This window comes from Lissotriton helveticus, chromosome 3_1, assembly GCF_964261635.1.
Source record: "Lissotriton helveticus chromosome 3_1, aLisHel1.1, whole genome shotgun sequence".
NCBI lineage: Eukaryota > Metazoa > Chordata > Amphibia > Caudata > Salamandridae > Lissotriton > Lissotriton helveticus.
Genome location: NC_136061.1, coordinates 473,413,405 through 473,440,816, shown reverse-complemented (window position 1 = coordinate 473,440,816; position 27,412 = coordinate 473,413,405).

Sequence of the window (27,412 nt, the reverse complement as noted above, 5' to 3'; positions counted from 1 at the left end):
GCGCCGGCGGACGAGGACCAGGAAGGCCAGGATCGGTCCGGCGAGGGCTCCTCTGCTGGCCCTAGTAAGTTTTCATGTTAATATTAATAATTATACATCGCTACCTTTTAGAGTACCAATTTTTTACAAACGTTCCTCATTCGATTTTTCCTACATCGTCTTTGATCTTCTTGTAGACTGTTTCTAATTTCTTATCCTGCCTCTACTATGACTCCCTGTGGTACTACTAGGTTAATATTATTAGTCTGTCTGTGTAGCTAACTAAGCTTGCACAGTTGGCAAAAGGTGTTAAACAAAACTCTATTCTATTCATCAATAGCTCTATGCACTGAGTGCAGTCCTCTGGGTTGTCCATAATGTATTTTGAAGCCTTTTAAATGTTTATGCTTTGACAATTCCCAACAAGAAACTGTCAATGACCACCAAGAAAGAATAAGATACTAGTTTACTTTTTGATTGGATAGGAGGACAATCCATACTACTATTATTGCAGGGACAATTCTGCACAAACAGAACTATGGACACTATATAGTGCATTGTTTATCAATTATAATAGGCGCAGTTAGACTTTCCACATACCTCGGTCATAACAGAATTTGAACCCCCATCTCCTTGCTGACTAGCTAGTGTGACAGAGTCATTTAGCTCCCTAATTCATCGATGATTGATCCCCAATGATGATTATCCAACCCAGGACATAAGACTACGGAGTCAGAGTCCAGAACTGTCAGAGCCACGGACTCATGCTTGCAAATTGCAAACCCTTTCGCTTACTCACTCATGACTAAAAACCACAGAGTCTATGTAAGTTTTTAAGCTTTATTAAAAGTAAAAACATTTATTAAAATCAAGTTCATCATACAACATAAACGGTGGATTGAAAATGGAAAAGTGCTTAGTGATTATTAATTGTGGGCGAGCCCTCACCTGGTTGGAACTTCAAATCTTCTTTGTGGTGCTGAATTGTTGCTGACTCCGTCCTTGTGATGATGATCTGATGTTGCTCTTGTTCTTAGAAGGGAAGCTTCTGTCTGTTATCAGAAAAACGGTGCATGTTAAAAAGCAAGCATTCATCAGTTTTGCCAAAAACTGTAGCAAGACAAGCAACACCCTTCCCTGAAAAAAAGTGCTATTTTTAGTTTTGGCTAGACAGTCGCAAATTATTACATTTGTTTGTGTAGTCGTAGTGACATTTTTTCAATCCTAGACAAAATACTAGGGAGTGGTGTATATGGCATATAAGAATCTGAAATGTATTTTCTAGACGGAACATCGGCACAACCATCCGTCGGTGCCGGGGCCAGCGCGGAGGTGGGCACTCTTGGGGCGGAGGCGGTGCAACAGCCAGTGGAAGCTGCTGTGGGGGATGCCACGGCAGTGGCGGACAGTGGTAAGCTATTATATTCCTTACTTATTGAGATAGCAGACTGCAGAGTGTGCTCTCTGAAAGGGTGTATATGTTGTACAGCACAAGTATACTATACTGTTAAGAAGACTTACAAATTTAGAACTAAGTTTTTATTAACCAGGTAGAAGCCTCCTCTAAATTGACTTCAACTCAGCTGTGAAAGTTTTTTTGAGAATCCAAGTCAGATCAGAGATTAACTTAATGGATGGGATGAACGAAAAGGGAAAGAAGGGTGTAAGTAAGCGTGGAAGGACGAGCGAGTTAAAAGTAATGATGACTAGCAAAGAATGATACGTGTTTTTCAATGCTGCCCGAGGTGGCTGGGAATATGATGCATGGCCGGTTGAAGGATGAAGCAAGGATGGGTGGAAGGAGAAAGGAAAGAGGACTGCATGGGTGGGTGAAACAGAAACTGTATGTGTGCCCAATATATCCTTTGTTTGAAATTCAAATGCAGGTCAAGCACAGATGCATGACTCGCGGTTTCCAAAATAAAATGAAAATGTTGTTTTCCCGTAAGAAAAAGTAAGGTTTGTCCACTTGAGACATTAAGAAGAATGATTGACATTTACTTTGAATGGATGGATGCCTGGATCATGGTACTATCTGACTCATGGATAGCATATGTGTATGTAGAGAGAGGAGACGGTCACTGGATGAACTAAGTGTTACTTTGAAGAGCATGTAACACCGCACCCGCACGTCCTTTCCAGTGTAGGAAAGGCAAGGAAAAGAAGTTGTAGTTTTTCCGAATACTACCATGAATAGTAGCAGTACTTTGAATTGCAAGCACAGCATATATCCGGCGATTACGGGGGCCACTCACTACCTCTGTTAATAATTTTAGCACAACTCTGTCATTCATGTGTGGCCTATCAGTGTTCACTCAATAAAAAACAAAGCACCTAAAGTCATCCCATATGTAATCAAATACATATCCTGTGAAGGGATAGATAATCATATTATTTATCTTCTTCATTTTCCTTTTCTAGTAGTCATTGGCACTGTAGGGTGAAAGTTAAATTAATTAAGCTGTAGCCCTTGTAACAGAGTATTCTCAGTGCCACCCGTAATAAAAAAAAAGTAAGAGCTTCACCACCTGCATGTACTGGACTGGTACAGTAACGCAAGTCCGTGTCATCTGTTTTTCTCGGGTGCAAGTTGACTGCGCTGGCATTATGCCGGCTTCCAGAAGTTTACCTACAAATTTCGCTAAACAAGAGAGAAGAATAAGAATAAGAATGGTGTACTGTCATAGTCGACTCTAATGTAGTGAGTCCATAGTGCTCATAGATTTGATTCCTGAAACTCCCACTAATTTTAGAGCAAGGCTGAAGAAGTGGGAGGTTAGATAGATACATACAGTGCTTGCAAGTTGCTAGTTCTACTGTGACACAACTTTCTGCTGAATTATTTTGTGTTAATCTTAAAGAGCATTGGTTACAGACTATGTTTTTCTTTCTTCATATAGATGCTCCTTCCAAACTGTCATGGAAGGAGCTGCCTAGACGGGCCCGGCAACGGAAACTGGAGGCGACTGTTGCCAAATATCGGTGGCTGGTGGCCCAGGAGGAGGAGGAAACGCAGTCGCAGACCACCACAACATCCACAGGGACAGCTGCATCCTCCTTCGTGCTCCCTGGGTCAGCCAGTCAGCACAGGCCTCCAGCGGTACGGAGCCGTGGTACCGCAGCCACCCACCACCGCCAAGCAGCCAAAAATTCAGCTGCCCACCACAGCAGGTGCAAGGCACGCGTGCACCGCCTACCCCTCAGGGTGTCGTACCTTGAGCAGGAGCAGAAGAAACTGAGAATCCTGCTCAAAAACCTCCGCAAGGAGCATGACCACCTGGCGCAAAAAGTACGCCGCCGGCGGCATTAGAGAAGGAGAGACTGTCCCTTGCCCCTTTTTTAAAGACTTTTGGGGGGTGGGAATTGGGAGTTGGATTTTTGGGACTTTCTGGACTTTTTATTTCACCGACATTCTTTGGGGTTAGGGAGGGGGGTTGGGTCGGGTCTTGCGGGATAGTTTATTTTTGTTAGGGATATAAATAATTATTACTTTCAACTTAAACATAGCATACGTGTTTTTACTGCAGTTGAGGCTGGAGGGGGGTTAACTGTAAGTTTGTTTTCCTGAAACTTAAGTGGCTTCTTTATTCAAATTGTGTAAGTAATTGGACAAATGTTTACAAAAGTAAGTGCCTCTCACAGAGTTAGTGAATTCAATTGTCCTAGGACTTTACTAGTACTACCGCCAGTCTCTCGTCTCTCATACTACTCCATTATTCTTCCTCACCCCAAACGCTTATCTTACCTGTAATTCGTGTTTGAAATTAAGGCTAGGCACAGGGCTGGCTGCATGGCAAATGGCGATTAAGGTTGGCAATCCTTGGCGGTTGAAATGGCATCATTGCGGTGGTACTAGTGGTGGTACACAGTGGCAGTTGCAGCATATGAAAAAAAGAAATTGAAACCTTGATTGGCCTTAGCGGAGCATTAGAACGGTACGATAGATACTATAGCATGTGACAGCACAGTAGAACAGTGCCAAAATGTAGCCTTACAAATGCTAAAGTATTGAAAGTGTAACTACTACTTGCGTGGAATTTGACATTGGCTACTACTACAAGAAATAGTACTGAAGGTGAAGGACACAGCAGCGTAATCATTGCCACGTGTAGGAGGATGTTCTTCATGATCAATCCATTTCATGGCCCCCATGAAAATCTGCTTTGATTTGCCAATAGTCATGGGTCTGTGTCAAGCTGAGTAAGAATATATCCTGCGATTCCTTCACCAGCCTTGAAATGTAATTCATTTTCAGTTGCTATGACCTTATCCTCTCATCAAGTGTGTGGAATTATTGCTGTCATTTACTCACACATCAATGAAAACCACACAGCCCGGGGGAAGAGGGTTAGGGTTTGGAAATTGGATAGGAATGGGGTTTTTTGGGAAAGTTTTGTTGAGAGAGGAAAAAAAACACAGTATGGACAAACAACAAATGAAGATAAAAAAATCTTTGGATACGAAGATTTCCATAAATATTTTAAGGGGCATAAAGGAAGTGCATGCACTTCTGCAGGCATGAAGTTGATTGCTAAATGGATGGTTAGGTTACTTTAACTAAGAAGTAATTTCTAATGAATGAAAGAATGCGAAAGTACAGGGCTGAAGTAATTATGCGTTTTCACTTGCCTATCTCTGCACTCGGAGAAGCACTTTGTTCATTAAATTAGTTTGAGAAATAGCAAAGTAAAACTATACAATGGCTGGAGGGATGAATTTAGAAGCTGAGAGCAAAGAAATGAAGAGTCACACTCATAGAAGTTCACAGCAATAACATTACTTAAAAGATAAGTAGAAATTAATGGATACTGTTACTGTATGTTGTTGTACTTGTCCTGTTGAATTTGGGAAGTTGCATGCATCAAGCCATTCCTCTTATTTGTGGTACTCCTCCGTTCCATCTGACGCTCCGTCGATCAGTGTTGGTGACCAGAAGACACCCTGTCCACTGCCTGTCTGGCGGATGCTGAATTGCGGGTCGCTAATGTGAAGCCTGACTTCATCCTTTGTTCCATTGCACAGGGTGAAAGCCGCCCTGTAAATGTTGATGGAAAAACAGGAAGTGATATTAAAACACCACCGAGAACAAAATATAAGGTACGTATGCTGTGTAGTGCAAAAAGTCACACTTTCAGTTTCAGAATCGACAGTACAATATTTTCGAAAGGGCGTACTCTGAGTCTCCTTTTGAACGATAAATAAGTATGGGCGAATTTTGTGGATCTTTCCCCTCAATCTAGGTGTAGTGTAAACTACGATTTTAGAACAAAATTAGACCTTCCCAGCAGCGCCCCCAGACTCCTAAACACAGACGCTAAAATGTAGAATACCCCCAATCAGACCCCAAAAACGTGCGATACTGCTACCTGTCTGAGGCCTAGTGGAAAATGGTGACAAAACGTACTTTGAAAGTAAAGTAGGCCCAAATCCCCCCTTTCCCACCATGGATTTTCTTCAAACCACTTGCAACCAAAATTAGACATTTCTCAAGACAAGACAAGTGCTCCACGAGTAGACCCCAGAACCCAGTTGCCAAAATCTCGAACACCCCCAAACACATGCAATACTGCTAACCCTAACGAGCCCTAAATTAAAAATAGTGTCAAACGCTTTCTTCAAATAGGCCCTAACTCCCCTTTGCCACCATGGATTTTCTCCAAACCACTTGCAATCAAAATTATCCATATCCAGCGTTGCTCCAAGACCCCCCAACCCCCCCAAACACCAGGAACCCCCCCAAGCAGGCCCCCGAAAACACAAAAGTGAGCGAAAACTCTGTAAAGTGAAAAACTTTTTCACCACGGATTTTCTCCAAAACACTTTTATCCGGTATTAGACCTTCCCAGCAATGCCCCCAGACCCGTCAACCCAGGCGGAAACAAGTGTAAAACCCCCAAAAAGCCAAAAAGAAAAAAATACAAAAATGGGGACAAACATTTTTAGGCACATTTCCAAAATCACTCCACGCACGCTCTGCTGCTAGGTCCTAACTCCCCTTTGCCACCATGGATTTTCTTCAAACCACTTGCAATCAAAAGTATCCATACCCAGCGTTGCTCCAAGACCCCCACCCCCCAAACACCAGGAACCCCCCCAAACAGGCCCCCGAAAACACAAAAGTGAGCAAAAACTCTGAAAAGTTAAACACTTTTTCACCATGTATTTTATCCAAAACACTTTTATCCGGTATTAGACCTTCCTAGCAATGCCCCCAGACCCGTCAACCCAGGCGGAAACAAGTTTAACACCCCCAAACAGCCAAAAAGCAAAACCTTAAAAAGTGAGACTTAGCAGATTTCGGGCCAACCTGGAATTCAGTCCAAATGCGCTGTGCAGCTAGGCCCTAACTCCCTTTTCCACCATGGATTTCCTGAAAAACAAATGCAATCAACATTAGACTGTGCCAGCAGTGCTCCCAGACCCCAAAACCCACCCACAAAAACCTAAAAACCTAAAAGCCCCCCAAACAGCACCCCAAAGACAAGCAAGTGAGCAAAAACGCAAAAACTTTTTCACCTCCGATTTTCTCCAAACCACTTTTATCCGGTATTAGACCTTCCCAGCAATGCCCCCAGACCCGTCAACCCAGGCGAAAACAAGTAGAAGACCCCCAAACAGCCAAAAAGCAAAAATACAAAAATGGGGACAGAAATTTTGAGGCACATTTCCAAAATCACCCCACGCGCGCTCTGCAGCTAGGCCCTAACTCCCCTTTGCCACCAAGGATTTTCTTCAAACCACTTGCAATCAAAAGTATTCATACCCAGCGTTGCTTCAAGCCCCTCAAACCCCCCCAAACACCAGGATCCCCCCAAGCAGGCCCCCGAAAACACGAAAGTGAGCGAAAACTCTGTAAAGTGAAAAACTTTTTCACCACGGATTTTCTCCAAAGCACTTTCATCCGGTATTAGACCTTCCCAGCAATGCCCCCAGACCCGTCAACCCAGGCGAAAAAAAGTAGAAGACCCCCAAACAGGCAAAAAGCAGAAATATAAAAACGGGCACTTAGAATTATTTTGACCTCATTCCAAAAACACTCCATGAGAGCTCTGCAGCTAGGCCCTAACTCCCCTTTGCCACCATGGATTTTCTTCAAACCACTTGCAATCAAAACTACCCATACCCACCGTTGCTACAATACCCCCCAACCCACCCCCAAACACCAGGAACCCCCCCCAAACAGCACCCCAAAAACAGGCAAATGAGCAACAACGGAAAAACTTTTTCACCATGGATTTAGTCCAAACCACTTTTATCCGGTATTAGACCTTCCCAGCAATGCCCCCAGACCCGTCAACCCAGGCGAAAAAAAGTAGAAGATCCCCAAACAGGCAAAAAGCAAAACCGGAAAAACTCACACTTAGAAATATTTAGGCCTCATTCCAAAATCACTCCATGCGAGCTCTGCAGCTAGGCCCTAACTCCCCTTTTCCACCATGGATTTCCTGAAAAACAAATACAATCAAAATTAGACTGTGCCAGCAGTGCTCCCGGACCCAAAACCCACCCCCAAACACCAGGAACCCCACCCAAACAGCCCCCCAAAAACAGGCAAGTGAGCAAAAATGGGAAAATAAATTCACCATGGATGTTGTCCAAACCACTTGATTACGAAATTAGACCTTCCCAGCAATGCCCCAAGACCCGCCAACCCACCCGCAAAAAAGCAGAAGACCCCCAAACAGGCAAAAAGCAAAAATGGAAAATCTCATACTTATATTTTCGGCTTTCTTTCAATTCTGTCCAAACGTGCTCTGCAGCTAGGCCATAACTCCCCTTTTCCACCATGGATTTCCTTAAAAACAAATGCAATCAAAATTAGACTGTGCCAACAGTGCTCCCAGACCCCCCGAACCAGCACCGCAAATCTAGAACACCCCCAAAGAAACCCCCAAAAACCTGCAATACTGGTATATTCAAAACATGGCAAATTGCGCTGTTCACAAAAAACAAACAGCAATTGGTTTCAACAAAGACAGACAGCCATTGCTGTCCACTGCATGCCATGTTCTCATTATTCATTACCTGTTCTACTTTTTGTCTGTATCTTCTTCGGAAAGTGAGGGCCCACAGGGCAGCCTCTCCTGTAAATTTCAGAAGTAGGTCTGTCAACAATCAGCAAGCATGTAGTCAGTCAGTTATTTCAGTCCCACTTGAGGGAGACAAAGTTTGTTTTTTCTCCATAATCCATCCATCTGCCTTGAGGGAAATGGATAGGGGGGAGTCTGGAGGAGGAGGATAGAGGAGCATGATTGAGTTGTGAACTTGTGAACATCAGGAATGCACACTGCGGAACCTTCAAATCAATAAGGAAAATAAGATGAAGACAGTGCTGATGATGGACTTGTTGTAATTAGGTGATTAGAGTTTTGTTGTGGTAAAAGTAGCAAAACAAAGAAAGACACACAGGAATAAAAGTGAATAAGTACGGAAAAAAAGGAAGTATTTTTCATGCCTCGGTGTCAGGGAAGCAGAGCTCGTCCCCAAAGTCTATGAATTGAGACGGGAGTAGGTCTGGTGACCGAGAAGAACTTCCGTTGGCGTCACCTAAGTCGGTGTCCTCTTCTTCCTGCGTGCATTCACGTATTTTGTAATCGGGTGGTATGAAGTGCTGATTCATCTTGATTATTGTTAACCTCTCCATATTTTTGGGCAAAAGGAGGGTCCTTTTTGAAGTAACAATGGCACCAGCAGCCCTGAAAACACGTTCAGAAGACACGCTTGCGAGTGGGCAAGACAAATAATTTAGAGCCATGTTGGTGATCAGTCGCCATACAGAGCTTTTCGTATACCAATATCCCAATGGGTTCTCATTATGACAGACCTCTGTTGGGTCATCCAGATAGGCCTGCACCACCGACTCAAGGTTCTCCAGGGTTGATCTACTTTGCGTACCATCTGCGACCTTTGCATCAGTGGATCGAGCAAACCCTTGCTGAGTTAGCCAATCCCCTTCCGACAATATTTGTTTGCGGCCTGGTGCAGGTGAGGATGATGATACGGTTGCTGGTGTCGTTAACGGCTATGAGGGAAAGTGACTCCCTTCGGCCACGGATTGAGAAGTGGAACTTTACGCCGGATGGCCTGTTGATTCTGTTGTACTTGCGCTGCCTCCTTGAAGGTTCCGCCGCTCTTTTTCGAAAAGAGTGGCTGACACAGCTAGCCAATGTTTGTACTTTGAAACATCTGGTTCATCAAAAGGAATGAACGCTTTGCTAGCCACTGCCTTTTTGTACCGTGGATCCAGAATAATGGCACAAATGTAATGTTGTTCTGTATGTATCTTTGTAAGCCTTTCATTGCAAAGTAGGCTCCTTAATAACTTCTCCGCCAAATCATATGCTTCTCGCTTTTCACCATCATCTCGGAACATTGAAGACACCTCCTTCAGCTGGTGCTCTAGCATGCGCAACAATGGGATAGCTTTGCTCAAAGAACAGTCCTCCCTGCTGACTTTACGCGTGAAGAGCTCAAAAGGAGGAAGCATGTCTGTCAGGCTTGCAAATAGCTTCCATTCCTCCAACTCTAGCCTCATCTCTTTGTGAGTAGAACCCAGTTTATAGACATACTTATTTATTACCACCCACTGCTCAGACAGACGCTCAAGCATGTAAAAGGTTTAGTTCCAACGTGTTGCCACATCCTGGATTAGTCCTTTGACTGGCAGTTTACGTTCATGTTGAAGGCTCCTCAGCTGCTTCCGGGCCTTAAAAGAATGGCTGAAATGTGTGCAGATTCTTCGGCAGATGGTCAGTAATTTGATGACTGGCGCTTCTGTTTTCAAAAAGCCTTGCACCACGATGTTAATACCGTGAACCAAACACGGCACTCTGAAATAGCCACCTTGCTCCATGGCCTTAACTATATTACTGCCAATATCTGTGGAAACATAACCAACTCTGCGATTTCTTGGATGCAGCCATTCATTCACCTTCCTGTTAAACTGCTCCAAAAGGTTAGGTGCAGTGTGAGATTTCTCCATGGCAAACATGCCTATGGATGCATGTTTGCAAGTAGCTTGAAAAACTTCCTCCGTGTCAACATCTTTGTGTTTTAACTGTTTTTCGACCCCTGCAAAAGAGACCCAGTGTGCAGTGATGCACATGTAATCAAGGGCTTGGCAACTGGTCCACATGTCTGTTGTCATGTGGATAGTGTGAACAGCACTCTTCAGAATAGCTGCGCCAATCACCTCCAGCAGATCTTGATGTAGTGCTGGAACCGCAACTCTGGCAAATAGGACCGGGTAGGAACCGTCCATTTAGGGCAGACTGTTGCCACTAATTCTAGAAACCCCACCCCTTCCACGAAAGAAAAAGGGAGAAGGTCCAGCATTTTAGCCAGCTTTGCGTTATACAGACGTTCCGTTGGGTGGTTGCGTTCTAATGGCGCCTCCGACCACAACATTTGGTGAATGGTGGGCTGGATCATTTTATGTGATGATGATGATGATGACGTCTTCAAACCAGTTAGGCCCATTGATGTAGTTTTTCGCATAGGTGTCTCTCCCACACTCTTAGTATGCCTCATAGATGTTGCAGGGGTAGAGGGTGTGGGAGATTCCACTGCAGTGCTGCTGCCAGCAGAACTGGGTGTACCAGAAAAAATGTCGGTCGGTTCTTGACTCCCCCCCTGCACAATCAGCCCCTCGTCGTCAGCATCAGATGCAATGTGAATGGATACGTTTGGATCAGTTCTACTTTGGACTTCCTGGATCTTACTTAGGTGCGCATACCACTTGATAGGGTGGTGTTTTTTGAGATGACCTCTCTGGCCTCCGGTACCATAGTTGGTACCAAGCTTACCCCGACTAACTGATGCTTTACAGATTGAACAAACGATCATGTTTGCCGCTTTTTGGATAACAGTAAAGAAGTCCCAAACTGGGGACTGGCGATGTCTGCTGAAGGTGGAGGTGCTACTTTGACTTTCAATGTCAGATGAAGTGGAGGATGGGCGTGGCTGAATTTGTTTCTGTTGTTCACTTACAGCACCTCTACTTGAGGTCGAGCTGGATGGAGGTCCATCCCGGCCCTTCTGACTAAAAAAGATGGAAGCTGTAGGTCGTGTTGGTGTTGTACTTAACGGTGGAGGTACCAGTGCCGCGCCGCCCATATCCTGCTCAGCAGCCATTCAGGATAGGGTCAAAATGTGTGTCTGCTGCATGCCCGTTGGGGCTGGAGTGACGTCTGTGATGACTGGGTCGTCGTCAGACTGTTCATCAGCAGCAGAAGACACCACTTCTTGTTCGTCATCATCACCCATAGGTCGAAGCTTTGCGGGAGCCTTCCTTTTAGGCTTAGCTACCTTTGTCGGCTCATGGCGTGACTCAATTTCAGACTGCATGGCTGGGGTTAAGCATGGGCTGAAAATTCACTCCGCTCGCGGAATTTATGGATTTTCCGTGATTTCGCGATCCGCGAATCTCGCGAAATCGCGGTAAAATCCGCGAATCAGCGGGGGCGAATTTTTAGCCAAGCACTTACAGGGTTACAGCAGCAGGTGCAAAAGTTGTAGCTAATTTTTTGTAACATTTTACAAAAGGGTTACAAAGAAATTAACTTCAACTTGGGCACCTGCTGCTTCCTGGCGCCTCGTTGCCTACTTGCTACTATTCTCTGACCCTGCTCTGACCCTTGAAGCAGGGTCAGAGAATAGTTACAAGTAGGCAATGAGGCGCCTGTCACAAAAATTAAACCTCAACAGGAAGCACTGACAGATATAAAAACAAGCATTTGCAATGCAATAGGTCACGCATTAGGAAAGTTTGAGCTATTGGTCTTGTAAATGACAAATTTTTTTATTTATGTGTTGGTTTTGAAAATAGCTAAATTAATAGCTTTGTCATTTACAATGGCAATAGTTATAACTTTCAAAAAATGTGACACCTATAGCATTTGTAATGCAACATGTTTTGTATTTACGTGACTTAGCTGTATTGATATTACAAATTACAATGGCTTTTAATTTTTTTAAAATAATTAATACTTAAATAACAGTGATTTTAATTTATAATGGCAATAGCTTAAACTTTTGTAAATAACTTTTGTGAAGATTATGTTCAGTGTATTTTATTGTGACGAAAATCCAAGAACAGAAGTGAAATATTAACATCTTTTTGTGACATTTGTAATAAAGTTTGAAACATTGAGAGAACATATTTGAACCAGTTGTTGTTGAATGGTTGCATAGATTGATGCTGGAGTTGCGCTGAGTGGTGCTGTGGTGGTGCCGAGTGGTGCTGTGGTGATGCTGAGTGGTGCTGTGGTGGTGCTGTGTGATACTGGGATGGTGCTGAGTGATGCTGGGGTGGTGCTGAGTGGCGCTGTAGTGGTGCTGAGTGATGCTGTGATGGTGCTGAGTGATGCTGTGGTGGTGCTGAGTGGTGCTGTGGTGGTGCTGAGTGATAATGTGGTGGTGCTGAGTGATGCTGTGGTGGTGCTGAGTGGTGCTGTGGTGGTGCTGAGTGATAATGTGGTGGTGCTGAGTGATAATGTGGTGGTGCTGAGTGATGCTGGGGTAGCGCTGAGTGATGATGTGGTGATGCAGAGGGCAGAAAGGCACAAAAAGCAGTCTAACAAAGGGTACAGGGGCAGAAAAACAAGGGAAAAACGAGTCTAACAGAGGGCAGAAGGGCACAAAAAAACCAGTCTAACAGAAGACAGTAGGGCTGAAAAACAAGGGAAAAACGAGTCTAACAGAGGGCAGAAGGGCACGAAAAACGAGTCTAACGGGGCAGAAAGGCACAAAAACGAGTCTAACAAAGGGCAGAAAGGCACAAAAAACGAGTCTAACAGAGGGCAGAAGGGCACAAAAAACGAGTCTAACAGAGGGCAGAAGGGCAGAAAAACAAGGGAAAAATTAGTCTAACAGAGGGCACAAGGGCACGAAAAACGAGTCTAACAGGGGGCAGAAGGGCACAAAAACAAGGGAAAAACGAGTCTAACAGAGGGCAGAAGGGCACAAAAACAAGGGAAAAACGAGTCTAACAGAGGGCAGAAGGGCACAAAAACAAGGGAAAAAAATGTATAGGGGCAGATTTACAATAACTGACGCATCCCAGGGATGCGCCAGTTATTGTGCGCCGCCGCTCCGCCACCCATGGTGCACCACATTTACAATGCGGCCCACCATGTGGCAAAAACAGCGCATTGCTGGAGCTGCGTCGCGCTTGCGACGCAGCTCCAGCAATCCTCTGGGGGGCCCTATCTCCCCAATGCTGCATCAAGCCTTGAGCCTGCTTCAAGCAGGCGAAGGCTTTTGACCTAAAAGTGACTAAGTGAAATCTTGTAGATTTCACTCAGCCACTTTTAGGAGGCGTTCCTGCGCAAGAAGGCCCTCCCCTGCGCCGGAAAGCCTCCTGATGGCGTAGGGCTTTACAACGTGACGCATCTCTCAGATGCGTCACGTTGTTAATACCCAGTACCATGGCGCATCTTTTGTGCTGCCGCTGCGTCACAAAAGGTCTCGGTAGAGGGTGGCAGTGGTGAACGAGAGGGTGGCAGTGATAAACTAGAGGGTGACAGTGATGAACCAGAGGGTGGCAGGGGTGAACCAGAGGGTGACGGTGCCTAACCAGAGGGTGGCAGTGCTGAACTAGAGGGTGGCAGGGGTGAACCAGAGGGTGGCAGGGGTGAACCAGAGGGTGGCAGTGCTGAACCAGAGGGTGACGGTGGTTAACCAGAGGGTGGCAGTGGTGAACCAGAGGTGCTGTGATGAACCAGAGGGTGGCAGTCGTGAACCAGAGGGTGGCAGTGGTGAACCAGAGGGTGACAGTGCTGAACCAGAGGGTGGCAGGAGTGAACCAGAGAGTGGCAGTGCTGAACCAGAGGGTGGCAGTGGTGAACCGAAGGGTGGCAGTGATGGACCAGATGGTGGCAGGGGTGAACCAGAGGGTAGCAGTGGTGAACCAGAGGGTGGCATGGGTGAACCAGAGGGTGGCAGTGGTGAACCAGAGGGTGGCAGGGGTGAACCAGAGGTTGGCACTGGTGAACCAGAGGGTTGCAGTGATGAACCAGAGGGTGGTAGTGGTGAACCAGAGGGTGCTGTGCCCATACATGACCGCATGGGTAACTTCGTCATGCAAGCGGCCCGCGAACACGCAAAAAGCCCCGCCAACACGCAAAAAACCCCACGAACACTCAAAAAACCCAGCGAACACGCAAAAAATAAAAATCCGCAAATTTGCACGAATTCGCGGATTTTGCAGATTGTGATTTCGATTTCGCGCGAATTCGCAGAACGCGAATTTGCAAATTTCGCCCATACTTAGCTGGGTTCCAATCACGATCAAGGTCATCAGAATGAAGGGGGCTTGAAGAAGAACATTTAGTAGTATCCCTCCTTGACCTTTTTCTTGCTGGGGATCTGGAAGACAATGGATAATCATCATCAGGAGGAGTGGGTTCCTCGGATGATACCTCCTCTTAAATATCAATTTCCTGATGTGCTCCTACTTCTGGAGGAACAAGCGTTGTAGGCAGTTGTGCCGCTCCATGAACCTCTAGTTGCACCTCTCCATGCACCGGTCCATGCGCCTCTCCTTGCGGCTCTTCTTGCGGCTCTCCTTGCGGCTCTACTTGCGGCTCTACTTGCACCTCTCCTTGCTCCTCTCCTTGCGGTTCTACTTGCGCCTCCAATTGCGGCTCTACTTGCGCCTCTCTTTGCCCATGTACTTGCGCTTGTACTAGTTGCACGTGTGGTTGTCGTTGCGGCTGTGGTTGTTGAACACTCGTCAGCTGAGTTACACCCGGCGTTGATTGGATGGTACTTTCTTGTGATGAGCCAACATCAGTGGTCGATGGTGATTGAACAACCAAAGTGGCTGCCGCCGCAGCACTCATGCTCTTGGACCTAACTTGGCATGGTGGCACCGAGCCCGATGATGCGGAGGTGCTGCTTCCAGCTTGGTCCCCAGTGGACACCGCTGCTGCTGCAGGCGTAGTTTTTTTTCTCCCAAAAAAGGTGTCGGTGGGCACATCAGTCTCCTTGGTAGGTGGTGCCACTTTCTTCTTCTGCTCCTTCTTACTGGCAGTGGCACTGGCAACTTTTTTCGCTGAGGCGCTACGGCCACCTTTCTTTGGGCCCATCTTCTTCAGATGTCAGAACAGCAGGCCGCAGTTGAACGAGTTGCAGAGTTGTCTTGTCTGTGGCCTCACGTGACGCCGCGTGACGTTGTGCTGCACACACCGCTGCAGGACTTCTTCCTGGCACTGGCGGTTCTCTTGTGCACCTAAAAGCAATGGACGCCAGAGGAACATCAGTTAAACACCCCAAAAAGTCGAAAAACACACAAAAATCACCACAATACCATGCCATCCATCCCATAAATGATGTTTAAATTCAAGACACCCCACAGAAAGACTAGGCACATGCACCACTGAGTACCCCTGGGCATAATGGATGAAAGCAAGGCAAACTGGGTGCAGGCCTGAGCACACTGCCTGGCTTCAAAATGGCCCCTTGACCCCCACCACATGGCCAGGCCCTGCCTGGACCAGCCCTCAAAATGGCCCCCACCCACATGGCCAGGCCCCAACAGCACCCAAAACGTTGAAAACACATATAAATCACCACAATCCAATGCCATCCATGCCCTCAATGATGTTTACATTCAAGACACCCCACAGAATGACTAGGCCCATGCACTACTGAGTACCCCTGGGCATAATGGTTGAAAGCAAGGCAAACTGGGTGCAGGCCTGAGCACACTGTCTGGCTTCAAAATGGCCCTTGACCCCCACCACATGGCCAGGCCCTGCCTGGACCAGCCCTCAAAATGGCCCCCACCCACATGGCCATGCCCCAACAGCACCCAAAAAGTCGAAAAACACATATAAATCTTCACAATCTAATACCATCCATGCCCTCAATGATGTTTAAATTCAAGACACCCCACAGAAAGACTAGGCCCATGCACCACTGAGTACCCCTGGGCATAATGGATGAAAGGAAGGCAAACTGGGTGCAGGCCTGAGCACACTGTCTGGCTTCAAAATGGCCCCTTAACCCCCACCACATTGCCAGGCCCTGCCTGGACCAGCTCTCAAAATGGCCCCCACCTACATGGCCAGGCCCCAACAGCACCCAAAAAGTCGAATAACACGTATAAATCACCATAATCCAATGCCATCCATGCCCTCAATGATGTTTAAATTCAAGACACCCCACAGAAAGACTAGGTCCATGCACCACTGAGTACCCATGGGCATAATGGTTGAAAGCAAGGCAAACTGGGTGCAGGCCTTAGAACACTGCCTGGCTTCAAAATGGCCCCTTGACCCCCACCACATGGCCATGCCCTGCCTGGACCAGCCCTCAAAATGGCCCCCACCCACATGGCAAGGCCCCAACAGCCCCCAAAAAGTCAAAAAACACATATAAATCACCACAATCCAATGCCATCCATGCCCTCAATGATGTTTAAATTCAAGACACCCCACAGAAAGACTAGGCCCATGCACTACTGAGTACCCCTGGGCAGAATGGTTGAAAGCAAGGCGTACTGGGTGCAGGCCTGCACACACTGCCTGGCTTCAAAATGGCCCCATGACCCTCACCACATTGCCAGGCCCTGCCTGGACCAACCCTCAAAATGGCCCCCACCCACATGGCCAGGCCCCAACAGCACCCAAAAAGTCAAAAAACACATATAAATCACCACAATCCAATGCCATCTATGCCCTCAATGATGTTTCAATTCAAGACACCCCACAGAAAGACTAGGCCCATGCTCCACTGAGTACCCCTGGGCATAATGGTTGAAAGCAAGGCAAACTGGGTGCAGGCCTGAGCACACTGCTTGGCTTCAAAATGGCCCCTTGATCCCCACCACATGGCCAGGCACTGCCTGGACCAGCCCTCAAAATGGCCCCCACTCACATGGCCAGGCCCTAACAGCACCCAAAACGTCAAAAAACACATATAAATCACCACAATCCAATCCCATCCATGCCCTCAATGATGTTTAAATTCAAGACACCCCACAGAAAGACTAGGCCCATGCACCACTGAGTAACCCTGGGCATAATGGATGAAAGCAAGGCAAAATGGGTGCAGGCCTGAGCGCACTGCCTGCCTTCAAAATGGCCTCTTGACCCCCACCACATGGCCACGCCCTGCCTGTATCAGTCCTCAAAATGGCCCCCACCCACATGGCCATGCCCCAACAACACCCCAAAAAATCGAAAAACACATAAAAATCACTACAATCCAATGCCATCCATGCCCTCAATGATGTTTAAATTCAAGACACCCCACAGAAAGACTAGGCCCATGCACCACTGATTATCCCTGGGCATAATGGTTGAAAGCAAGGCAAACTGGGTGCAGGCCTGAGCACACTGTCTGGCTTCAAAATGGCCCTTGACCCCCACCACATGGCCAGGCCCTGCCTGGACCAGCCCTAAAAATGGCCCCCACCCACATGGCCATGCCCCAACAGCACCCAAAAAGTCGAAAAACACATATAAATCATCACAATCTAATACCATCCATGCCCTCAATGATGTTTAAATTCAAGACACCCCACAGAAAGTCTAGGCCCATGCACCACTGAGTACCCCTGGGCATAATGGATGAAAGCAAGGCAAACTGGGTGCAGGCCTGAGCACGCTGCCTGGCTTCAAAATGGCCCCTTAACCCCGACCACATGGCCAGGCCCTGCCTGGACCAGCTCTCAAAATGGCCCCCACCTACATTGCCAGGCCCCAACAGCACCCAAAAATTCGAACAACACGTATAAATCACCATAATCCAATGCCATCCATGCCCTCAATGATGTTTAAATTCAAGACACCCCACAGAAAGACTAGGTCCATGCACCACTGAGTACCCATGGGCATAATGGTTGAAAGCAAGGCAAACTGGGTGCAGGCCTTAGAACACTGCCTGGCTTCAAAATGGCCCCTTGACCCCACCACATAGCCAGGCCCTGCCTGGACCAGCCCTCAAAATGGCCCCCACCCACATGGCCAGGCCCCAACAGTACCCAAAAAGTCAAAAAACACATATAAATCACCACAATCCAATGCCATATATGCCCTCAATGATGTTTCAATTCAAGACACCCCACAGAAAGACTAGGCCCATGCTCCACTGAGTACCCCCGGGCATAATGGTTGAAAGCAAGGCAAACTGGGTGCAGGCCTGAGCACACTGCCTGGCTTCAAAATGGCCCCTTGACCCCCACCACATGGCCAGGCCCTGCCTGGACCAGCCCTCAAAATGGCCCCCACCCACATGGCGAGGCCCTAACAGCACCCAAAACGTCGAAAAACACATATACATCACCACAATCCAATGCCATCCATGCCCTCAATGATGTTTAAATTCAAGACACCCCACAGAAAGACTAGGTCCATGCACCACTGAGTACCCATGGGCATAATGGTTGAAAGCAAGGCAAACTGGGTGCAGGCCTGAGAACACTGCCTGGCTTCAAAATGGCCCCTTGACCCCCACCACATGGCCAGGCCCTGCCTGGACCAGCCCTCAAAATGGCCCCCACCCACATGGCCAGGCCCCAACAGCACCCAAAAAGTCGAAAAACACATATAAATCACCACAATCCAATGCCATCCATGCCCTCAATGATGTTTAAATTCAAGTCACCCCACAGAAAGACATGGTCCATGCACCACTCAGCACGCCTGGGCCTACTGGCTAGTGTGGCTTTATAGGCACCCCAAAATAAAAAAAAAGATCCACATATAACAGTCAGCTAAAATTCCATGATAACAAAGAGAGGTACGCAGTTCCCTAAATAAAGGGTATAATCACAGAGTGGAACTAGAAGACCCAGGTTCAGGCCTAAGAAGAAGACCTAGAAAAGAAGGGGGGGATCCTCCCTTTCCAGACTAAAACCCTCACACACCCAGCGAGCTAGGTGTCATGCTTCATCATCTGGGTTTTGCTCCTCGTCAAACTGGCGGTGCAATGACTGACGGGCTCCCAGATGGGGCTCTTTATCGGAGTTCTTTTGTACCTGCCAGTTGGTGCATGTGGGTATGAGGGCCTAGTGAGAAGAGTGTAGATGTGAAAGGGTGGTGGTGGTGATTGTTAAAAAAGGTTAGGTAGTCCACAAGGAGTTTTAATGGTGTGGCTAACTACCTCGGTAAAAACAATGGGTAAAGAAAAACTTCCTGGTGCTAGGATCCAGGGGAGTAGACTCTACCTAGTGGTCAAGTGGCACCGCCAGTTTGACGAGGAGCAAAATCCAGATGATGAAGCATGACACCTAGCTCGGTGGGTGTGTGAGGGTTTTAGTCCCGAAAGGGAGGTTCCCCCCTCCTTTTCTAGGTCTTCTTCTTAGGCCTGAACCTGGGTCTTCTAGTTCCACTCTGTGACTATACCCTTTATTTAGGGAACTGCGTACCTCTCTTTGTTATCATATTGCCAGGCTTGTACGCTGGACCCTCTTTCAAAAAAGCCCTACCTGTCCCCCCTCTTTTGTAATCTCTTTCTCTAGCTAAAATTCCATGACATAAACGAGATTTAAGTTCAACCAACTCACAGAAACAGTTGTATCATGCAGCCATGACTAACCCTGGGTCTACTGAATACTGTGGCTACCCACATTATATATTTTTTTAAAGTTGTGAAAAAGTTTTAAAATTGTAGTTGCAGCAACTGCAATGCCCCAAAGAAACAACACCAACTTACTTGTAAAATCTCAAATCCAAAAGTGATCCAAACTCCAAAGTCCAAAAAGTCCTCAAATACAAATATCATACAGCAGCCCAAAAAAGTAATCCTTCCAGCTCCACAGCCAAATGAAAAGTGACCAGGACATGGACAAAGCACTGGAAGGAGCCTGCTGGACAGGAACATGAAGTTGGAGACTCTGGGGCACTTCCTTCCTCCCACCCCACCCCAAAAAATGGACTCCTGCACCAAAAAGTGCAGCCAAATGTCAATCTGAGGAGTTATTCTGATCAAAATCATCATTTTCACAAGGTTTATGCTTCCTGCGGTGGATTTCTTGTGCAGAAATGCAATTTTAGCAATTTCGGGAACGAGAGCTGTTCAAATCTCCCACCGGAAGTCAGCTGTGCGCCGCATCTACGTGTTCGGCATTGTTTACTCCCCCAATGTGTTATCACGGGCATTTATGACGTACTCGCGTTGTCAAACTCTCGCTGTGCAAGATGGCAAGCCGCGATAACGTAAGTGCCTTCGAAAAACTATCGCGCGATCACGCAGCAAGATCGAAAATGGCGCAGCACACGCAAAACCGGGAAAAAAACAACTCAGCGGACTCAGAATCACGGTAAGTCAACTCCGCACGCGCGATATTGTATTTTTCAAGCGCTACCAAGCAAAATAATTCGCAGCTTGCGAATTTGCCGATTATTGGGCAAATTTGCGCTTTTCGCGGGTCGCAAAATCGTCAAAAATCCGCAAATTCGCCCGCGAAACGGATTTTACGACCATGCTTATTTACTACACTGAATCATGTACCAAATAATCCGCCTGATGTCGCACAATTAGATTTGGTGACATGCATGTGTAGTCACAAAAATTAGCATCACACATTCACCTTCAAATTAATTAAGGAAAATGTATTCAACTAAACACAGACCAGAAATTAAGACACCTGGCGGCTCTCCTCGGGATAATCTGTAAGACAAAAATCATGATGAGAAGGTCTGTCTTGCGCACAACAAAGGAGAGAGAGAGAGCAAAGGAGAGAGAGAGATACAGAGAGAGAGAAAGAGAGAGAGGAAGAGAAAGATGGAACGAGAGGGAGAGAGAGAGAAAGATGGGAAGAAAGGGGGAGAGAGAGAAAGATGGAAAGAGAAGGGGTGAGAGAGACAGAGAAAAGAAGAGAGGGACAGGGAAAGAGAGTGTCGACACTGCGCACCCAGGCCTCACTGGACACCTGCTGATACCGGTGTGTCTCCAAGCACGTGCCGGTATGTAGTACAGTTCACCAGGTCCCACATCTAAATACATGAATTGCAGAGTATAAACAGTTGCACATGACATCATTGCACCCAGGTAGCTGCACCCCAGCCCCTCCCGCCACCCAGCAGCAAATGCCCACCCCTGCGCACCAAGGCAGCTGCACCCCAGCCCCTCCCGCCACCCAGCGGTGCATGCTCACCCCTGCGCACCAAGGCCTCACTGCTCACCTTCCGCCACCGGCGTGTCGTAATGAGGGCCCACCACGTGTCGGTGCACCCACCACATCATGCAGCCCCGCTCCGCAGGTCAACAGGTCTCACATTTGATTCTGGGTCTTGATTTCGCCATGGCAGAGGACATACCAGTGCACCCGGCATCATCGCAGGCTGCACATTCTCTCGAGGTTCCACTAACTCTGTGATATGGAAGGCGATACCACGTGGCGGTAGGCCCACGCTGCCCGCTGACTCTGGCCTACACTGCAGTCCAGCAGGGCACACAAATCCTGAGCAGTCCTGCCCGCTGGGACGGGGCATATTCCCAGGCTGCACACCCACTCAGGACTTAAGGTGCCCCTACCTGAGTGCATCAAAAGTCACCATCCCGTGGCGGTGTGCCTGTGCCGGCCGCAGTGTATCCGGTGCCAGCAAGTCTGTGCCCCGGAACTCATGAACCCTGTATGATTGGGTATCTTGGTGCTGATGCCATCATGTCACCTCTGGGCCGGGATAATATGATGTTGCAGGGCCCTAGGCCCTCATGCCTACATGAACACCACACGGATACACCAAGATAGAGAGTGGAAATGGCGTTGAGCACATGCGCCCGACCCTTTTTTTATTGGCAGGGTCACATGCCTGTGCTGGATGGGTGTGGTGTGGGTGTACACCAACCATGATGGAGTGGCTGTGGCATGTTGGCAACTAGACCTGTGACCAGCAGATCACTACAGGGAAGACCTGGAACATGTAGCATTGGCGTCCCCCCTTTGAGCGTAAGCGGATTTGTCTGGCCTGGCATATGCCAGTCCTGCGTAAGGGTGTGCACAATGACCCCGTGGCTCTGGGTGTGGTTCGCACAGGGCTGGACAAGGAAGTAACTAATGCGTGTGTCCCTGTTGTTGTGTCAGCGCCACCTGGACTGCATTCGCAATGTGTCACCCTGTGACCCCAGTTCTCTGACATGAGCCACATGGACATTAGAGGAATCCACAGAGCCTACATTCATCCATACTTCCACACTTGAAAGTCCATAGACATGACACATCTGTGTGAATAGGAATGTTTAATGCACATTCAGTGGAGTGTTTCATCAGGAGCAGTACAGGGCCATTCAAAACCCACATGATGATGTTGGCCTGTGGAGGGCCAGCCAGAGTCCTTCAGGGAATGACAAGTCCAAAGAAAGAGGAAGAGTTCAGTCCACAGTCTGTTTGCTGTGTCATTGGCGATCAAACGGCAAATGGCATTCCATTTTGAGGTCCAAGGTGAGTGTTGCATAATGCATCGGGGACAGTGGAAGGTGATGATGCACAGGGCAGAAACAAGCAGAAACAGGCCATATGGCAGGAATTAATGCTACTGCGCCCTTCTTACCATGATGGCAGATTCATCTGCATCTTCATCCTCTGCTGTTGCATCTACCTCACTTGTGGGTGGTGTTGTTCTTTCTCCTGCACTGTGTGGCAGTGACACCTCAGGGGCCGGAGGTGGAATGTCTGCTGCACTGTGTGGCACTGACACTTCAGGGGCAGAGATGTGGATGGAGTGGTAGCAAAAGCATGCATCAGTGCCAGGCCTTGTGGCAGCAATGCCATGAGGATGATCTTGAGGTCATTGACTACAGCTCACTGGTGTGCAGCCGTGGCAGCCGCTTGTTCCGCAATCGCCCGCTCCATGGTCTCCATTAAGCTCTGAATGTTTCCCAACTCCCGTGTGACATTGCTAGAGACACTCTGACTGGACAGTTGTTCTATTCTCTGAGTCAGGGCTCCAGCGATGTCAGCCATGGTCCGGTGGAGAGCATGGCGCGGACTCTGGGTGTCTATTATTGAGAGTAGTCTCTGATGGGACTTAGACACCCAAATATGGCATCTAGTTTTTCTGCCATGCGGTCAAAGCCCGCCTGCACCTATTCAGCAAGATTCTCCTGGCACCCCAACACATGGCATTGGAATGCCATGTGTTGTTCGTGGGGGTCCCAGGAGGTAGCCGTGGTGGTGGGTGCTGCCTGCTTTGTTGTCTGTGCAGGGGGTGGGGTCTCCTCGTAGCAGCTGGGCTGCCCTGCTCCTGGAGGTGGGCTGCGGAGGCTATCCACAAGCTGTTGGAGGGCATCGGAGTCGAAGCTGGGGTGGTCAGCTTCGTCATCAGAAAAGAGAGGTTTGCCTGTTCTACAGGAGGTGTTGATTATCCCTCTGCAATGTGAAGGGGAGATGCAGTTTATCAATGTGTCCAAATGTATGTTTGTCGCATTGTACATGTTTACTTACAGTCTGCATGACTGTGTACACTGTGGCTGTTTGGGAGGCGCTGCCTGTTTGATGGGGACAGTGGACATTTCAACATGACATGTGTGTGTTTGTACTTGTACATTGTCAACTTATATTTCCCTGCAATGCCAAATGTGTTTGGCCAGTGTCTACACCCAGTCAGCACCAGTTGTGTCCTGTGTTCTGTTGTGGACTAGTTTGTACAACATTGTTGTCAGTGTTGATGTGCTCTGCATGTTATGAGTGTGCTGCGTTTTGCGGTAGTTGCCCCTGCAGCTCTTTTTTTGCTACCCCTTATCCCTTTCATGTGGTGTGCCTTTGATTCTGTGCTTATACAGTGCTGAGATGTTGCATACTTGGATACATTGGTCTCTTGGTGGGAGTTGGGGGCTGGATCATGGTTTGTCTGCAGATGTGCTCGACTCAATTGTACATGAGTGCCATTTGCCCATCTCCCCCGTCACCCCCAAGTCCCTGGTCGTTACTCACCCCGGTTGTTGTTGTGTCCGGTCATGTTGAGCAGTGTCCGGTACCACGACTCCTGCCACCGTCTCCTCACTGATGACTGTGGACACCATTTCCTCCATATCGACCAGCTCCTCCTGTGGCGCTAGACTCCCACCTCCAGTCTGCATTGCTGCCTTCTGGTAGTTGGCGAGTTTCAGCTTGGTTTTGCATTTGACATAATTCCAGCGCCTCTTGACCTCTTCTATTGTCCTCTTCAGTACTCCGACTGCATTCACCTTGTCCACAATGGACTGCCATAGTCTTTTTTTTGTTGCCAATGACACAGTGGAGGTGACTGACAATTGTTGAGGGTGTTCTACCACCTCCGTTATCAGGATCCTGTTTTCCTGCGGACTGAAACGCTTCTTCCTACTCTTCTTCTCCTTGGCCTTCCCTGACAACGAGGTCCCAGGCAGGCCCTCCGGGGAGTTTGTGGGGTTCTGGTTCTCCCCCGTACTTGCTCCGGCAACATCCATTGTGCTTTGCTGTTGTTTGGCATTTGTTTGCCTGTTTTTTTCTACTTTCATGGTGATTTTTACCTCCTGACGAATGTAAATTGCAGGTCTGTCACTGTGTTTCGCTGATTTCTGTATCGTGATTGGCATTATCGCAGCTTTTTCTGCATTCGTGTTTCGCATTTTTGCGGCATCACACTGGTTTTAACGCAGGCATTTGACATGTTTTCATGAGACTATTGCATGGTACCGCCGTGTTGTGAATACTTAGTTGACACAGTAACATTTTCACGAGATAGATTGCGATGTTGAAAGTTGCGTTAAGCTAAGTGTGCGATACTTATCACACGTTCTTGAGAATATCCCCCTTGGTTTTTCAGAAATTCTGGGCATTTTTAATAAAGCGTTTTGTGTGCTATACAAATGGCTTTGTAGGCAACTCTCTTTTTTATAGGAAGCCAGTGAAGCTCTTTCCTAGCCGTAGAAAGTGGATCCCATTTTTTGATATTTTTAAGAAAACGGACTGCCCCATTTTGTTGTCTCTGCACTCTATCTAAGATGCTCTTATGGGCCCCTATATAGAGGCCTTTACAGTATTCTAACTTGGATAGTGCCAAGGAGGTGACTACAATTTTCCTCAGTTCAAAGGGTAGAAAAGAGAGAATTTTCTTTAGAGCTTTTAGCACATAAAAGCAGGATGATGTAAGATGATTGGTTTGATCTCTAAATGAGAGATTGCTATCAAAAATGATTCCCAGATGCTTTCTGCAGGTGACTGGGAAGAGATCCCAGATATTCTGGCTACCAAGATGTATTCTAAAAAGAAGTGTTCCGAGCAAAGAGTAGCACCTCTGTCAGTGAGAGCCCATCCACTTAACTATGGCACTCTTAGAGTTGTTAAATTGCAGGGCAACCTTGTCAATATTATTGGTGATAGATATGACAATCTGTGTGTAGTCGCGTTACAAGACTGTAAAGAAACCATAGGACCTAATTAGTTCTAGCAGGGGAAGCACATAATTAAACAATGTGGGGCTTAATAATGAGCACTGCAGCACTCTGCAAGGTAGGGTAAATGATTTTGAGCTATAGTCTCCAAGACTGATTGTTTGCTGTCTGTTGTCAAGAAAAGAGCATAGAAGCTTGAATGCTGTATCTTGGACACCTATGCCGGTGTTTCAATAAAACATGGCTTACGGTTTCAAAGGCCGTGGATAGGTCTAACAGACCAACCGCCACCTTATCTCCCCTATCCAGGATGACCCTGATATCCTCTGTAAACACTATTAGTGCTGTCTAGCTGCTATACAATTTTCTGAACCCAAATTGTCTTTGTCTAGTATCTCATTTTCATCTAAGAAAGCAGTGAGGGGATTATTTAAATGTATTTTTATGAGTTTTTCCAGCACAGGAAGACAAGATATGTGTTGGTAGCTTTCTCCATTCAAGGGGTCAAGATTTCATTTTTTTTAATTAAAGGCAGGATGGAAGCTTTCTTCCATTCTGTTGGAAAACAACCTGACCTTATAACGCTATTCATGAGACAAGTCAGAGGGGTATAAATATATACTTCTATTTCATTCAGCATCCTGGCTGGGAATGGGTCTGTAGCGGATCCATACTTACTGTTGTTTATTAATTCAGTCATGCGTTAGGTTGTGATGGCAGAGAAATCATGTACGGTGGAAAGTTTAGGATCAATTAAGGTTGAAACCTGAACTTCAAGAAATCGATTAAATTATCATTGGAGAGACAGGTAGGAAAGAAAAAGTAAGGATGAGAAAAAAATGGATAGAAAGAAAAAGTAAAGAAAGGGACGAGGAAGGAAGAGTGACAGGAAAGGAGAAAACATGAAAGGAAAGAAGAAAAAAGGGTGATAAGGTGAACGGGAAAAAAGTGAATGAATGGAAGGGTGAAACAATTGGATAGATGGATGGGTGAAAGGTTGGATAATTAATTGAAAAGTTTGACAAAAGAAGGTGTAATTGGACAGATGGAGACAGGTAAATGGATGGATAGGCTAAAGGACGGATAGATGGATCCATGAATATATTGATAGGTGGAAGGGTGAAAGGATGGGTGTATAGATGGATTGATGGCTAGCTGTTGAGAATGGTTGAATTGAAAGGTGAAGAGATATAGAGATGGATGGGTGATTAGATGAAGGGTGAATGTATTGATTAAATGGATCATGGAAGGAAGATTAAGGAGTGAATGGATTTCTCATAAGGAGGGTTTTGATTCCTCAATTTAGGTGATCAGTGCTTTTAGGGGCATGTTTCAGGAGGGGGGATTTTTAATTTTCTGTCTACTCCCTTGGTAGCCCTGGTGCTTTTCCTGGCCCACTGGGAATTAAACTGATATTAACTGACCAATATGTACCCTGGCCACTGGGTCAGTGTATAGCAATTTGATCATACTAATCATCTTGTCCCCGACACCCACTTGGCGAAGCAATGCAAACACATTATCCCACTCAGCATGTCAAAGGCATTCTCAAGTTCCTAGTAAAAGCAGACAGAATGAGGCCATTACAGCGGGGCTTCCCTAAGGATCCTATGCAGGAATCTTAGATTAAGGGAAATAGATCTTCCTGGGATAAAACCATTTTGGTCAGCATGGACCAAATATGTCATGCACTCCAGAACTAGGTTCATGGGAATTTTGTAATTGCATCCCATCATGGCTAGTGGCCAATAGGATGTTACTTCTAGGGGGTCTATGTACACCTTGGAAAGAGAAATCAAAAGGGCTTTGTTCATGGAGTAAGGTGAGTGCCCCTCTGTCAGTGCTGGAGCATATAATTCAAGTAGTTTGGGGATGAACAGATCACTATTTGTTTTATAGAACGCTATGGATAATTCAACAAGCACCAGAGTTTTACATTTTAAAGAGTAGCATATGCTGCATCTGATCTCCTACACTATTATCACAGCATTCAGAGCCAGTCATTGCTCCGCTGCCACAACAGAAAATTTGGTGGTTGCCAACGGCCCTTAGTGTTGCATGTCTTGCCTTGCACTATAATGGACATGGTTGTAAGAGAGTTATTAGCAAACCAAAAAGACCATGCCAA